The 16,601-nt window shown below is 28.8% G+C and overlaps 1 protein-coding gene across 1 annotated transcript in view; it reads right to left on the reverse strand.

Annotated features, from left to right (window-relative positions):
• The window catches only part of LOC129917705 (uncharacterized), a 62,640-nt gene that overhangs the window by 17,285 nt on the left and 28,754 nt on the right, over window positions 1–16,601 (reverse strand). Inside the window, exon 2 of the mRNA XM_055997769.1 lies at window positions 14,728–14,784. The gene's annotated coding sequence lies outside the window, so the exon portion shown is untranslated. The remainder of the gene's footprint in view (window positions 1–14,727; window positions 14,785–16,601) is intronic.

A 16,601-nucleotide genomic window follows, 5' to 3' on the forward strand; every position in this document is an offset into this window, starting at 1 on the left:
AAACTATCATCTCCAGTCTCCACTATTTAAAACTTGACATACTGTGAATTTATGTCCAGAAAATATAAAAAAACGAACAACCAATCGTTCACTATAAACTAAAGTAGCAACTAGGTTTTTTTTTGTGCACTGATAATTGTGCAGTCGAACATGCAATTAAGCATTTTGTTTTTATTTATGTAAAGTTTCACTTTTAATTTTTCATTGGCAGTATGATCAAATTAAATTGTTTGGGAGTTTAGATTCAACTTCCAAACAAAAATATTTTTTCTATTCACGAGTATAGTAGGTATACATCCCTGAACATTCTTTTTCTTATTAAAAAGAAAAGTATTAAAATTTTTATAAGAAACTAAAATATTTTTGTAGACCAAAAGAAGGAAAAGAGAACTGGTATTTATTATACAGTAGATGACGGATATAAGAAAGTCTCATATAAGAAAAACACGCATATTAGACAGACATTTCAAAACACCATGCACATTCTCATAAAATTGTGTGTTAAATTTACCTCATATAAGAATAACGTTTATAAGAAAAACACTGATATAAGAAACCTATTCTGATATAAAATCTCATTCACTACATAGAAATTTAAACGTAGATAAGAAAGTCTCCAGTATATAAACATGCAAATAATGCAAAGTGTAACTTCCACAAAATTTCTAAATCCAGCTTCATTGAGCTGCCAAAAAATTGACAAACTGAGGATGAGCAAGAAAGAAAAAAACGCCCACACATTGTTTGTGTTCGTTTGTTGTGGTTCAAAAATGTCATCTAAAAAAGAAATACATTTTATATAAAAACGAAATAAATATGCTATGACTTATAATAGAAATTTTATTTCTTATATGCAATTTGTATTTACATAAGAAAATTTTTTTCTTATATTTTATTTATATAAGAAATTTTCTTTCTTATATACACTTTTTTTCTATAAGAAAACACGGATATAAGAAAGGAATTCTCTGGTTTTTTGGACTTTCTTATATCCGTCATCTACTGTAGTTGTTATATTATTACAATTAAAATTTATATAGTAACTGTTACTGCAGAAAATGCTTAACAATCCCCGCGCTCAACGCAGGCCTTCCGAACTTGAGTTCTGAATTTTTAGAGGCTCTGATTGTTCAAAAATGTCATCTAATTGTAAACTAACTTTTTATGACATCTGACCAATCAGAGTCTAAAAATTTAGAATGTCAATATGTCAAATAATGCTAGTACTTGTTGCAGATTAAAATAAAAATGCCTACATCATAAACAAAACATGGCATCAGTGGGTTAAGAAAAAACAGCAGTATGAAATTCTCATAAGTCCGACTCCCGCATTGTAAGTTATTTTAAGATTAGTGCCCAAAATACTAGTTTTTTCGTTTACTTTGCAAATGGAAGATGAAATCTATTTGTGTACAAAATCTGTTCCTATAAAAAATCCATTTAAAAAAAAAGACACTAACAAATATTAAGTCAAATGTCAAACACAGGAGTGTGTGTGTGTGTGTGTGTGTGTGTGTGTGTGTGTGTGTGTGTGTGTGTGTGTGTGTGTGTGTGTGTGTGTGTGTGTGTGTGTGTGTGTGTGTGAGTGTGAAATGCGCGTTACTTGCACGCGATGTGTGTGAATCTTGAAAAAAATCCAGAGCCAGGTAACTAACTTGAAACTCGATTTGATTTTTTTGAGTCTGAAGTGGCAAATTTTACATAAAATCTGATATTATTTGTATAGCCAGATCAATTATACTAATGTGAATTTCCATTTGTCACAAAAATCAAATCGACGGTTAAACTTCATAACCTCGTAAGTCGTTTTTGCAAGTTTTTCAGAAATCAAAAAACAATATGTTGTGTTTCTTGTTTTTGTATGGGATATATCAATACGAGCTTTTGAATTTCGTCATTCCTGAAAAATGTTCAAAATAACATTGTTGAACTGAATATACCAAAAGATAGCTCTGAATTTTCTGAATTGTTTGCATTAATAATATTTTTTTCGAATTTTTCGACTTACGAGGTTATGAAGTTTAACCGTCGAAATATTTTCATTTATTTTTGATCTTCTGCCAAAAATACTTGGAAATACTGGTATCTCATTAAAAAAACTTACTTGCAAAAAACAAAAAAAATTGTGAAGTGCTGAAGTATAAGTAGCCAACTTGATTTATTTTATTAAGAAGTTTTTTTAAGCCGTTAGAGCGACTGTTAAAAAAATCACAATTCTAAATATAGTTGGTATGCCATTAACTTTAATTATTTACACACTAAGAACCAAGAATTAAAAAAAAATATTCCGTCTTCGAAATTTTTATATTTAAAAAATATATATATTTTTCGGGTTGGGGTCAAAATTCTGCCGGTGTCAAAATTCTTTTGTCAAAATTCTGCTTTCAAAATTCTTCTTTTCAAAATTCTGTTTTTCAAAATTCTGTTTTTCAAAATTCTGCTTTTCAAAATTCTGTAAAATCATTTTTTTGAAAAATTATCTGCTTATTTGATTACTTACCTACATAATTTGTCATTTTTTAAATGCGAATTAATTTTTGTTTTATAAATGAATAAATTTGAAAATATTAAGAAAAGGTTTTTAATATTAAACATTTCCGAAAATAACTAAAAATTTATTAATTTATCAAATAAAGATGAATATTCAAAAATTTGAATAAGAAAAGGAATATACAACATCGGTTCCAATTAGTATACAAACATATTTTATTTAAAAGAAAGTCAGTATACAAATTTTAAAAAGCAGAATTTTGAAAAACAATAGAAAAAAAGCAGAATTTTGACCCGATCCCATATTTTTCTTAATTAAAATTAATTTTTCAATATTTAAAAAATCTGTTGAGTTGAAATTATTGAGGTTGTTATTTAAAAAAATGTTAGAAAATAAGAACGTATGTATATGTTTTTCGTGTTTGATTGTTAACCCTTTCGGTACCAGCGTTACTCTCATGTAACATATCTTTGAAAATTCGTAAAGTAAAAAGTATTCCATTAAATAATTTTTTAGGTCTCGATGGCTTAATTGAAAGATAAATAATGCCTAGCTACTGGATTAGTACAAAAATTTAGTCAAATATCATACTTTTAATTTTTTTTATGGAAAAAGGGACTGAAATCCACATTTTTTTACAAACATTTTTTTTTATATATGGTCATAATTTTGAAAAAAAGATATACAAAATGTTAATCCAGAAAGTGTTTGTATTTTGGCTTAGAAGAAGTAGCATACTTTATTGTTCTATAAAAAGTTATTTTCAGTTGTCCGACTTTTTTTGGTGGTCATAAACAGCATATGCGGATTTAGGGGGGGGGCACGGGGGCACGTGCCCCCCCCAGAACTTAAAGTTCATACCAGTGGCGTAGATAGCTTTTCGCTAAGGGGGGGGATGGATTTAGTTCGCAAATTTTTTTAAAGTTTTAATAATGTTTCTTCGTATTGTTTTTATTCTCTTTAAATTGGAGAAAGTTCTTTCCGTGGTTGACGTTGAAACCAGCAGTGTAACTTATATCTTTAATAAAATATATAAGGGTACTAGGAAAACTTTCTTTAGGGCAGCTATCGAGGGCTTTCAATGAGTTCATAGAGGAAGTATTATTCCTTCTGATAAAATATCTTTTCTGAGTTTTTAATTCTTCACACAGAGAAAAATATGACCAGGACCACCTAAAAACTAACAGATTTTCTTATTGAACTGTTTTATGAAGAAATCTTATTAAAATCAGCAATTAATTATTAAATATTATTTTCATGGAGAAAATCTTTTTGAAATTTAGTAAAAATTTCATAATTTCAAATTTTTCAACTTGGCACTAGAACACAAATTGTGACCAATATTTCTATAGTGAGTTGGTATAGGTGGCAGATGTGCGACTAGAGAGTTAAGGTCTTCAGTTCGATCCCCGACCATGATCGTATTTTTTTTCTTAGTAAGACCCTACAAGTGCATATTTTACAACAATAAGGAAAACCCGATTGTTAAAATAATATTTCCTTATTGGATGAAAACCATAAGAAAATCTTATTGTTTTTGTTCTATTTAACGTGGTCTTGTTTTCTCGGTGGAAGAATAGAAGATTGTCCTGCAGCCAAATGTTTGGTAAAACTCAACAGTTTCATTAAATTCTTTAGCTGCTTTGTCTATTTCAGACGAAGAATTCTTGGAAAGAACCAAAATCCTTTCTAGTATGTTTTCATGGTTTCTAAATTTTTCTTCAAGGCCCATTATTTAGAAATCGAGAAAAAGGTTGAAAACAGTAACACGAAAATATTCTTTTCTGTACTTTGAACCGAAGGGTTCGAACGATTCTTTTGTCGCTTCACTATTCTCTTATGTTTGAAGCCTATGTCAAGGACTTCAGTTATTTTTTTTTTGGAATCTAGAAACACTTTCGAAAATGAGTCGTCTTCTGCCCGTTTAATTTTTAGTTGATCCCTTAAATCTTTGGCGAGATCCAAAGCATGGACCAAGTCTAAATTCACTCTTTGAAACTCCGACTTAATGGCAACGAGAGTTGGTAAACCATATCTATAACCTTTAAGCTAATCAAAAACTCGAAATCCATAGCGTTTTTTTTTCAGAGTGTGTTTCTTTAACTTATTTGTTCATGACTGGTTATGTTGTACAATTATCGATCCCAATCAATGGGGGGGGATATATCCCCCTGATCCCCCCCCTATCTACGCCACTGGTTCATACTTAAAGGAAATCAAACTATAAGAGTTTTAAAAATATATGAATAATAACAGAAAGAACTTGAGTAAAATTCTTGTCTATTTCTGGCTGAAAATGCGAATTTTGTTGATTGTTTCATCCCTTTCCCATGAAAAGCTCCACCTCACAAATAAATAAACGATTTTTCGATTTAAAAAAAAGTGAATTTTCAAAGTGATTTTGGTGAAAAATTTTGATATGGACATCGAATGACATTGAATGATATAAAAAAAATAATTGTACCTATATGCAACTCTATTTTTTCATACAGAGGATTTAAAAAATTTGCACTTTTTTCGTTGTTTTTTTTCAACATTAGTGTTTTTAAAATAGCGGAACACGTCACAAAATTGCATAAACTATACATTATAGAACTGCAATATATGTAGAACAAACTTGCATTTCAGAAGTTTGCCCAAGTTTGCACCCCGAAAATAAAGACCCCTTGAAAAAAAACTCCTCAAAAGCGACCCTTACTTATAGATTTTTATAAATATTATTTTATTGAGAAAATTTCTCCAGGGATACCTCTAAAAATATGTAAAAATAATAGTGTTCCAAATTTCAAAAGAATCGGTGCAGTAGTTTTGAAGTTATGAGGAGCACCGGCGTTGAAAACATTAGTTGTGGGGATAACGATTTAAAGTTTTGAACTCTGGACTAAAAGACTAAAACGTTCCTAAGGGTAGTATTAAAATACTTATAACTTGGTCAATTTGGCTCCAAGAGACCTACGATTTGAACACAATATTCTTGAGGTATAAAACAATTTAACCCCTTGTAGCCCCATGTGACATTTCTGTAACAAACCGAAAAAGATTGCATAAAAGCTCTACAAACTATTTTTTTTTCTTTTGAAGCTTCTAATATTATAATCTTTAAGTATTGCTTTATCGAAATAGTACTTCAAATTTCTAATAAATAGCACCAATAGTTTTTAATTGACAGTTAATGTTGAAAGTTGGGCTTTTTTTGAAAATAAGCAAATTTGTATAAAAACTACGAAATTCAGAAAAAAAATAGTTTTTGTTAGTAAACCCCACGGGGTTTTATTTTTGGATTTTAGGAAAGTGCCTAAAAATTAATATTAGATAGTTTTTTGCTTGAATTTTTGAATTTTTATGTAAAAATAAATTATTTAAACTTTTTTTTACTCCCAAAATATCGAAATAACTAAGTAAATAATGACTTTATTGAATTTTTAAAAAAATACGTGTTTTATTAAAGATAAAGGCCAATCGATTGACTTATTAATTTTTAAATTTACGACCTTGGGTTACAAAAGGTTAATGCAAATAAAAAAAAAAAACTGGGTTTCCCGGCAAAAAAGTAGGATTCAGTTTTTTTGTTATTCTTAGGAACTTTAATATTTATTAGAATGAAGTCTTTAGTATTTGACTAAAAACTACTAGGTCATTAACTAATGGTATAATTATGTCCATAATATTGCAAAATTTTATACAAAATCAATTAAAAAACGTAAACATTTTTTTTTTTCAAAATTTCATCTTTAAAACTTAATTTCTCAAAATCTATTTGGTGAAACAACTTAAGTCAAAAAATTAAACAAAGAATAGATTACTTACTTTAATATAGCACAGAATTGTACGTGCATTTTCTGATTTTTTATATTTTTTTTCTTCCGGCTAATCCAGGAGTAAGAGGGTTAGCACTTAAGTGGCTTTTACTTTAACAAGAAAATGAAAATTTTTCCTTCCGAATAAATTTTTGGTCATTTGGTACCTATTTGATGTGGGAAATGTGCCTAAATATTTTTGGCCAGGTTTTAGACCACTGTGGGTCGTTAAAATTTTCTGCTTGTTTGTCAGTCGTATGGTACTTCACTTTATTTCTAACTGTTATTGCTGTTTTTTTTTGCCAATACGTCCCTTGTGCCCCCCCCAGAAAAAAATCCTGGATCCGCCCCTGATAAACAGTGCATGTTACTTACATCTTACATTTAACATGAGAATAACACATTAGTTTTGCTATTCATTATTCATATTTCTTAGTTGTTATGTTTTTAACATGATAATACTGAAAAAACATTTTTTTAATATTGATTTTCATAGCTTGGGTTCGAAAGGGTTAACTGGTAACTACTTTGGTGTTTTTACGAATGCATAAATTAATAAACAACAAAGTTCCTATAAAAAAAGTAGCAAGTAAAAATAGTACCTATGATTATATTATATTTGATACGCATTTTAAGAGATGTGATCTTTAAAAACAAAAAACGCTTTTGAGGTGGAGCAACAAATTCAAGATAAGACCAACTAATTAGCAACAAATTCCTGCATACTCAGATTTGGGATTTGGGATGTGGGTGCTATTTTGACGGACCTAAAAATATATGTTTAAGAAGAAATAAATTTTCTCCACACAGGTTTGTTACATAGAAAAGCGTTTTTTTTCTTAAACCAAAATATAAATTAGATTTGCTACAAAAATCTCTGTATCAAATGGAAATCCACATAAGTTGGCAATATTTTGAAACTGAGATTTTTGTATCCAATCCATTGATCCCTCGTGGCAAATGGATGTTGCCAGTTGATTTATTTTTATTCTTAGCTATGTGAACAATTTTTCCATATAAAAAAAAACCTAATCAAGAATTTACAAAAACAAATGTTCACATAAATGTCAAATACAGGGTGTGTGTGAAATTGAGTGTGCAAATTGTAAATCTCGTTATCAAGATCTGGGAAATTTGATTTCAGATCAAAAATAAATGATCTCTTTTGGCGGTATTTTTATATAATACAAGAAAATTAAATTTTAATCAAACTATATTAAAAACTTTAACGAAAATGGAAGCCATTTTAAAAAAGAAATACATTTTTTGAGTCTAGATTTAGGATTATCGCTACCTTAAAAAGTACCTACCTACATATATAAAACTATTTTGGTTCAGAAAATTGCATTTGGTAACCTTTTTTCTGGTTGAAAATAAAATAAAATAAAATAAAAAATGCATTATTTTGAAGGCGCTTTGTGGTTTTTCGAAGTAAAATGCACAATATTTTTTCTCAATAAATTCATTGTAATTGCAAGAATGAAATTAATAAGTTTATAAAATTAAAAAAAAAAAAAAAAAAAACAATTTGAAGAATAGTTAATATTCTTTTACCACAAAAATATCAAGTAGCTAATTTTAATTAAAAAGGAAAAACAGACCATATCTCCAGTCGGTCAACATTGATTAACATTTTTGAATTGCAGCAGTTAAGAAAAAAAATATTAAAATCAGCCGAATCGGAGACCAAAAAAATAATCTAAATTAATTACACTTAAACGTGAATGATACAAATGATTCATTATTTATTATTGTTTGCTATAATGAAGAAAGTCGTTAAACTACTCGTTTCACTATTTCGCAAATTAAAAATATCAATTTCTCTACACAATGTGCAGTGTGCACTGCAGCAAAACGTGTTTAGAAAACGTGTCCAAATAAATGTTTCAATGTTTCTCTAAATATTTTGTGTGCACCATAATAGCAGTGAGCAGCATCTCATACCTTACATGCTAGATAACCTATTATTAAATCCGTTGGCATTCAAGATATACCATTTCATGATTGGCTTTTGTATAGGTATTTCTTTTTCAATCTTGAACTTGTTACTCCGGTAATGTCTTTGCGATGGATCATAGATACTGTTAAGTGTATTTAATACAGAACTTGCCAATCTGTACAAGGAATGTTTGATACATACCAACATACAAGTTATTAAATAAGTACATATTTGCAACATGTATGCATGTACATGATTATGAATAACTCTACGATTCAAAACTAACATTAGTACCTATGTACATGATCTTAATGTTGGACTGCTTATTAGCCCTGTAGAGTCTCAAATTTTAGCATCAGAACTTCCAGATGCTTTATCTTATTAGGTAGTCCAGAAGTTATGGTTACAGATGTTATCTTTTTATTTAATTCATCTTATACGTCTTTCTTGTAGAGCTGCGTCAGAAGTATGTTCATTGACCATATACTATGTGTGTATCTGTATGGGTACATATCTTTGGTATTTGATTGAAACATGATAGTTCCAAAAATGGATTTTATTTATTGTAGAATCATTCACCTCTGTTATTGGTACACTTTCATAGTTAAAAATAATATTTTAAGTCTTTAAAGGATATTATACATTAGGGTGGGTCGAAAAATTCGAATATCTTTTTTTTGATTGTATACTCCGAAAAATCGATTGCTAGACACCTCTAAAAGACTAAAACATACTGAAAAAGTGTGAGCTCTTAATATTAATGGGAAGATCCTTCACTTCGCAGTTTTACATTTTTACATCAATCTCATATAAGAAAAAAATCTTTTATTTATCAATCGATTTTTTAGCAAATTTCGTTACATATTCTTGTAGGAAATTAAATTGGCCGTTTAAAAGATATTCGAGGTTCAAAGTTTGAGAAAATTATTAAAAATTCGTTTTTTATTCTTAATTTTGTAACAAATTTAAAAATTATAATAATCAAACGGGCAAGACTTATTCTTGTTGGAAACAGATTGCTCCACAAAAAAGGTCTTCTAAACTTTTTTCGTTTATCTAACCATTTGGAAGATATCGGAGGACAAAGTTAAATAAAATTATAGGAACATTTTTTACTTTTTCAAAATTTGCTAATTTACTGAGAAGTCATTATTATCAAATTATCAAAATATATTCTTGTAGGAGCTCCAACGTTCTACAAAAAAGGTCCTTGGTCCTAGGTATCGATTACTTAAACCATTTCGAAGATATTCGTATCCAAACTCTAATGCCCACTAATTTCACATTTCAATATTTTTTTTATGACCAGTATGCATTTTTTTTTTTATATATATATTTCAATTTGAAAGAAATTATGTGTACCTTGAGTGGAATTTTCTTAGTTATTTATTCAGCGTTTCGCGATCATGCGAATTCTATGCATTAGACTGAAAAGATTTTTTGTTCATTGAATAATTTTTTTTTACATAGGTACAAATATATCTTTGTCTATACGTAATACAATGCTCTAATTCAACGTTGTTATCATCATTCTGTTTTTCTTGATCTTTCGAATAGAGTTCCGCAGAAATGATTTATTTCTTTCTCTTAATGGGTAACCTTCATCTGGAACTTCAAATCTTCATTAAAAGTGGAGCATACCTACCTAAACACAGCGTTTAAGAAGTTTATTTATCAATAGCTGTCACTACTTTGGTCTAATTTCGTAGTATCTAGAACTTCAGTACAAACTTTAAATAAAAAGAAACCTTGATAAATGATCAATTTTCGTCAAAAAGCATGTCGACGAAAAAACCAATTTTGGCAATTTTCCAGATACAAAGTGGATAGTGGCATCAAGTCACAGCAAACTATTTAGCTATTAGAACAGAAAATGTATATTTCCCTACGTATATATGGGAGGATTGACAACTTAAATAACAAATTTTCGATTGGTTTTTATATATCTCAAGTTAATGTATTAAGGGCTCATTCTTAACATACTTCAAATTTTTAATCCAATTTTTTCTTGTTTATTAGAACTTCTTTAGTAAAGTGCCTAATTTGTTCAAAAACCTGGATTTGCATTACTATTCAACTTGTTTTTTCTAAGTAGGTATATAGTATATTTATGTATATTTTTTGTTGATCCATTTTCCATGTACGAATATGAACAATAAACAAAGATTGTCTTTTCATTGCCATGGTCATGCATATAAGTATTAAACTAAAATAGTTAGCGCCCTCTCATAGTTACAGTTCCTCATAAAACAGGTAAAATACTATTGTAATAGCAAACTACTTTAAAAGCTCAAAAATATTCATCATACGTCACCATTATTATTATTACTTTTGTATTCAATGACTACAAATTTTAATTTATTATAATATGTAGGTATGTTTGTATATCTTTAAAGTTAATTAAGTAAAATTATACTACTTGACATTGAAAACTATTGCGAAGGTAGTAACATTCATACATATATACCTGTGTACCTGTACATAGTAATACCTATACGTATCTATAAATAAATCCATCTTATGTACGTGAGTAACGTTCATTTTTGCTAGCTTAACTATATTTATACTTACGTATATATATTTTAAGAATCTAATCATAGACTTGTGTAAGAAAAACAAAAAAAAAAGATTTCAAAGATTGAACAATTAATTTATTTCTTTAGCTTTGACAAGGAATCTAAAAACGTGATGATCGTTACTACTAAACAATGACATCTTCTAACTAAAAGATGATATCCAACACGAGAATAAATCACTTAAAATTCAAGGTTAAAAATAAACATTTATTAAAATAAATAACTTTGCTTAAAAATACTTTTTTGAGGATTATGTTTTTCAGACTGTCATCATAATCATCATCAGTAATAATAGGTTCAAGATTTGTAATCGGTAAAAAAGGTTAAAGTCATTAACTAAGAAAATAAAAAGATGAGATAATTTGGTCTAAAGGCCGTGTTAAAGCTTAAGATGTCAGCTTTGAAGGAGAATCAAAGTCAGTTTTTAATATTCGCAAGAAAATATCTCTTAATTCCTACAAATGTAAAGTTAAAACAAAAAAATTAAAACTTAAATTTTGTTTATAATAACTTTCATAAAACGCACCAAAAAGAATATTAGAAATTAAAAAAAAAATTTATTATTATTTTCTGAAAATTGCTTAAATTGTTTGTTCCGCTTTCAATTCCGACAACTAAATCACGGGGAAATATTCAGACAGAAAAAACACAAGATTTCCCATAGACAAAGAGTTGCTGATAGCTATTTTTCCATGGGATTTTTTTCCCAATTTCGAAAAGTTCTCGATACCAATTTTTCGAAAATATGAAAAAAAAATTCGATGAGAAAAAAAGTTCCCGATAACCCCAATTATTTCAGTAAGCATATTTGAAGGAAATTCATAAAAAAACATACACTCCTGCTCAAATTTAACGCACATCATATTTATTTTACAAAAAAGTCCTACTATTACTTTATCTCACAGTATCGTGGTTATTTTCTCAAATAAGACAGGAATTAGCTTAAATTGAAGGTATGGAATAAAATGTTTGTGGGGAAGATTTGGAGAGGTATGCTGAAGTCTATCTGTCAACCCGCGAACCTTTTAGAGATGAGTCATAAATTTTCATGGAGTAAACTCTGCCTCACAACACCTACGGAGTTAGTGAGATCTCCTAGACCTAATTTAAGTACCCAAAGATACTTGGCTGATATTCTCGAACAGCATGCGGTTCCAATCACCCCTAGATTTGGTCCACAAATCAGTCTGATGCACGATAATGCATGCTAGAGTGGTTTGAGAATATCTTCATAATTAAAATGTGCCGCCTTTGAATTGACCGCACAGATATCCGGATGTAAATTCAATAGAACATGTCTACGAAATGTTGAAAAAAATGCATTTGCGGCCGAAATCCACCTCCAAGCATTCTTGATTAACAGAAAACTGCAGTGAAAGAAAAGTTACAACAAAACCTTCAAAACTTAATTCGTGGAAGGAATAGACGACTCCAAATTACCATATGCGCTACAGGAGACAATGCCAAGTATTGAAAAAAATTATTGGAAAGAACTGTCACGCGTTTCCATTTTTTAAAATTTTTTTTCTTAAAAAACAAAAATTATTTTAATATCAGTTTTCAGACCTTGAATTGCTAAATTTGGTTTATCTTTTTTTTGGTTAATAATACTGTTGCAATTTAGCATTTTTCTGACTTGCTAAACAATAAGCAAACACAAAAAAATACAACAAATAATTTTAAAGCCATTTCAAACAAGATGCAGGGGTATAACTAAAGAAAAAAAAGTGTGCGTTAATTTTGAGCAGGAGTTTAGTATGAAAAAAATGTACACAATATGTAAACATTAAAGAAAAAATGTTTAGTGTTAGGTAATTTTTCCCATCTTTTGCTCACAAACTCCTCATTATTTTAAATTTTTAGATTGAGGTAGGTACACAGGAGGAAATTATTAAAGTAAAAAGAACAAATATTTTAATACCATCATTTGCCTAATAGTGGTCAACTTGCGTGGAATTACCCTGAATGAAAAAATAATAACTTGAACTATTTTTTGTTTACTTAGGTTATGATTATGACATGAGCTCGCTTTAATTTTTACCTTAATTCCACATATTTCACAATACCAAAACCAATTTAATAGTAAGGTTAAAGGCTAACTCTAGGTTAATTTTATAGTTGAGTTCCAAACTATAAATTTTAATCGAGCATTAGAATTTAACTTGACTATATTAAATTGGTTTTTGGTATTGTGAAATATGTAGAATTAAGGTAAAAATTAAAGTCAGCTTTAAATTTGATTATTGGTAGGGACCTATGAGTTTAAAAAGAAGGGTTGGGGTCGAAATTCTGTATGTTGCAAAATTCTGTATTCAAAATACTGTATGCAAAAATACTGTATGTCAAAATTCTGTATGTGCAAAATGCTGTAGGAACAAAATTCTGAAAGTCAAAATTCTGTATAGCAAAATTCTGGTTGGTCAAAATACTGTATTTCAAAATTCTGTACATCAAAATTCTGTAAATCAAAATTCTGTAAAAATGCTGTAAAAAAATATAGTTTTGCTAATGTAAAAAAGTGCGCGCGCACGATATTTTTTTACAGCATTTTTACAGAATTTTAATAAACAGTATTTTTCCGTACAGAATTTTACAAAACAGAATTTTGCATGTCAGTATTTTGTTGATACAGTATTTTGACGTACAGAATTTTGTATTTACAGTATAATGACGTACAGAATTATGGTATTACAGTATTTTGACCCCACAGAATTTTGTCGTACAGAATTTTGACAAGCAGAATTATGACCCGCTCCCTAAAAAGAAACAATCACTACCTAATATTTTATGTTATAGTGACAATTTGCATTGATTCGACGACCCTGGTCACCTTTTTAAACAATCTTCCATTTATGTAGTTATAGGTACATAAATCTGGTCAGTAGGAAAGCTTCACTTTCAAATTCTTGTCATTAATTTTGTTTTTACGCTCCTGCCGTCAATTTGGTGTGATTTTTTTAGGCTTTTGTTTATTTATTTCCAATTGTCTATTTCTTTTTTTTATTTAAATTAATTAATTTAGTTAGGACAGGTTAATAAATAAGCAATAGACCCGAACAACCAAAGGTAGAGTTCGGTAGAAAGCAGAAATTTGTAAAAAAAAGTGAAGATATTTTGGTATGAGATTGAAAAATTGGGTCATATTCACTTTCAATGAATTTATCAACTTTAAGGCGTGAGTGCAAAAGTGGTGGTCATAAACACTACAAAACTAAACATTTTTAAACTGATGAAGTCACTGCATTCTATATGTGTTTTATTTTTATATGACTTTTATACGTGTTTAAAATGACAAAAAATCAGAAACAGAATTGTCAGGTTTTCAGATAAACAATTACAGACTCAACACAAGCTTGTTGTTAAAATCTTGTGCTTAACTTATGTATTTAATATAAAATAATCATAATATACATGATTCAAAATAATTTTTTTTAAAGAAACTTTGCACAGTTAAATTATCAAAATAAGTAAACTGTTGGTATTGTAAGGAGCGGCATCAGCTTATGTCCAAGAAAGCACGGCGCAGAACTCTTTGGGTGCGCTTTTTACGATATCACTCTTTGGCGAGATCCTACTTGCATAGCATTTTAAAAAATCAATTTATTCATCATTATTTGTCTAATTTAAAACAATTAGAATGTCGAATAAATTGTAAATAATCTCATTTTTGAATACCAAATTACTAACTTTGTTTGATCATTTAATGCAATCAAAATGTTCTATGAATTTGCTCTGTTTGTTAATTCGCAAGCATTTGCTTGGAATGATCCATATTTTCATTTTACTAATATTTATTTCTTTTTTTAATTGAGACAAGAACATCAGAAAAATAATAACATCAAACAAAATTTATAAATTTATCAAATGAAATATTATATCTTATTTAATATTATATCTTATTTAATAAGATATAATTCCACTTACCTTCAAAAATGTTTATTGAAACCTTGAATAATTAAATGGGAGTCCTCATTATGTTAACTAAAATGAAAGAAAAACAAATGATTAGGAAATATATCTACTAACTTTTCTAAATGAATGGTATTTTTAATTGTTTGGAATTTAATGAATCACATTGGGTTTGAACGTGCAAGTCATAGTTTAGGTATTTCACTAATACGAAACACAAATTTATGTAAATTATGTAGCCATTTTTGGATTTTTTTTTTCAGATGTGGTGAATGCAAGTGGTGAAACTTCTTAAGACGAAAAAGTTATCGAGTTTTGTGTGTTTTTCATTCAATGTATGCTCTCTATAATTATTTTTAAACTAATAAATACAGAATATGGCTTTTTGATTTTTCTTTAAAACAAAGTATGATAATGTGCAGGAATGCTGAACGTTTTACGCGCTTGGATGAAAATCACCGTTTAAAGCTGTACATATACATATATATACATACATATGTGTACCTAAATATACATAGTTGTATTATATTATCACTTATTTATTACTAAACTTAAACTCAAAACGAATCTATTGGTGAATTAGAAGTAGGTACCTACTAAGAAAATTACGAAATGTTGCTTATTTTATTACATTCTTCATCCATCCGATGATTTTGATGATATTTGAATAGTTACAACCGTTTGTTAAGTTGAAAAAAAACTGACAAACAGTATTTTTTTATTCATATGGTATGAAAAAACATCCAATGAATTTATACAAGGTGTCCCAAAAGTAAAGTATCCAACATTAAAAAAAGAAGTTTATTTCAAACCTGCTTTGTGTACGCAGTGTTTAAGTTCGTCATTTCCGGTCAAAAGACCGAAAGGATATGTTTTTCTACTATTTTCATTCATAAACCTTTGCTTAAACGTAGTCTACCTTTAGAGTATTATTTAAGCTTGTTTATCTTTTAAAAAATCAGCACTTTACTACTTCTAAAAACGCAAATTCAGTTCTATAAGGGTACAAAAATTAAATAATACCTACCTATGAAAAATTACCTAATAAAAAAAGTCGGATTCCTTAAGAAAAATATTTTTATTTCAGCTATTTATGGAATATTCTCAACAATGTTATACCATTTTGAAAAGAGGAATGAACACACCAAATTTTGAGGTCACAGGGTGACCATTTTTTCTATTTTTTTTCGAATGTCCATAACTCCCAAAATATACGGCTGCGATTTTTTAAAACATTTTTCTAATAACAGTCACCACCTAACCTATCTACCGTTTTCGTTTCAACGTTGACTTTTGGGACAACCTGTATAGACTTTAACTACCTTTCCCATTTGCATGTTCAGCGAATACACTGTGACTGTCACACACAGCACACTGGTAAATTTTCCCAAAAACATGGCCAGAATTATTTTTTTTTTGTATTTTTACTTTATTATTGCATGAAAACAATAAAAAAAACAGTTTTGAAGGAAACAATGATTTTCGACTAAAAGCCTACAATGGTCGGAAAAAGTATTTTGACAAAATGAACATTTTTCTTACTGATGAGAATAATCTGTGACGGTTAAACCATAAAATAAGGAAGTTGACGGTTATTTAATAAGTATATTATGGTGAATCTCATGATGGTTAATGTCAGTCAAATAGTTGGTATTGTGCTTCGAGGCTGTATTTTTTGTATAAAAAGTGCTAATTTTTGAGTTAAAAAAACAAACGTTCTTTTTCAATGTTGGTAAGGTAAGGTAATGCATTTTACATGTTTCAAGAACGTAAAAACTGACAGACTTGTTAAGGCTCCGATTTGTAAAAAAGTGGGCAAAACGGCGGAACTTAACATTGAATTAAGTGCATCTTCTGTTGCAAGTCATAATTTCCGAATACCGAAATTA

The sequence above is a fragment of the Episyrphus balteatus genome, chromosome 4 (assembly GCF_945859705.1).
Source record: "Episyrphus balteatus chromosome 4, idEpiBalt1.1, whole genome shotgun sequence".
Classification (NCBI taxonomy): Eukaryota; Metazoa; Arthropoda; class Insecta; order Diptera; family Syrphidae; genus Episyrphus; species Episyrphus balteatus.